Source organism: Plectropomus leopardus, chromosome 17 (assembly GCF_008729295.1).
Source record: "Plectropomus leopardus isolate mb chromosome 17, YSFRI_Pleo_2.0, whole genome shotgun sequence".
Taxonomy (NCBI): domain Eukaryota; kingdom Metazoa; phylum Chordata; class Actinopteri; order Perciformes; family Serranidae; genus Plectropomus; species Plectropomus leopardus.
The window spans coordinates 23,552,305-23,552,595 of record NC_056479.1 but is presented as its reverse complement, the minus strand read 5'-3'; positions in this window follow the sequence as shown (position 1 = coordinate 23,552,595).

Below are 291 nucleotides of genomic sequence, written 5' to 3'. Positions count from 1 at the left end.
TTGTCAACCTCCATTTCCAATGTCTCGATTTCCTTCAGAATTCGAAGTTTATTTCTCCTAAAGAACGTACTTTCATTTTTATGCTTTATCAGTGGCATAAAATGGCCTTAAAATGACTATATCATTTACTTCTGGAACAATATCTCACCCAAAAAAATAGTTATTGTGACAGGCCTGGTACTATTACATCTGTGATGAAAGCCAACAATGTGGACACACATGTTGTATGTGCAGATGTGCTGTATTTTGTGCTATGGTGAACTATGCTGAAAACTACTGAATGTCACTGAC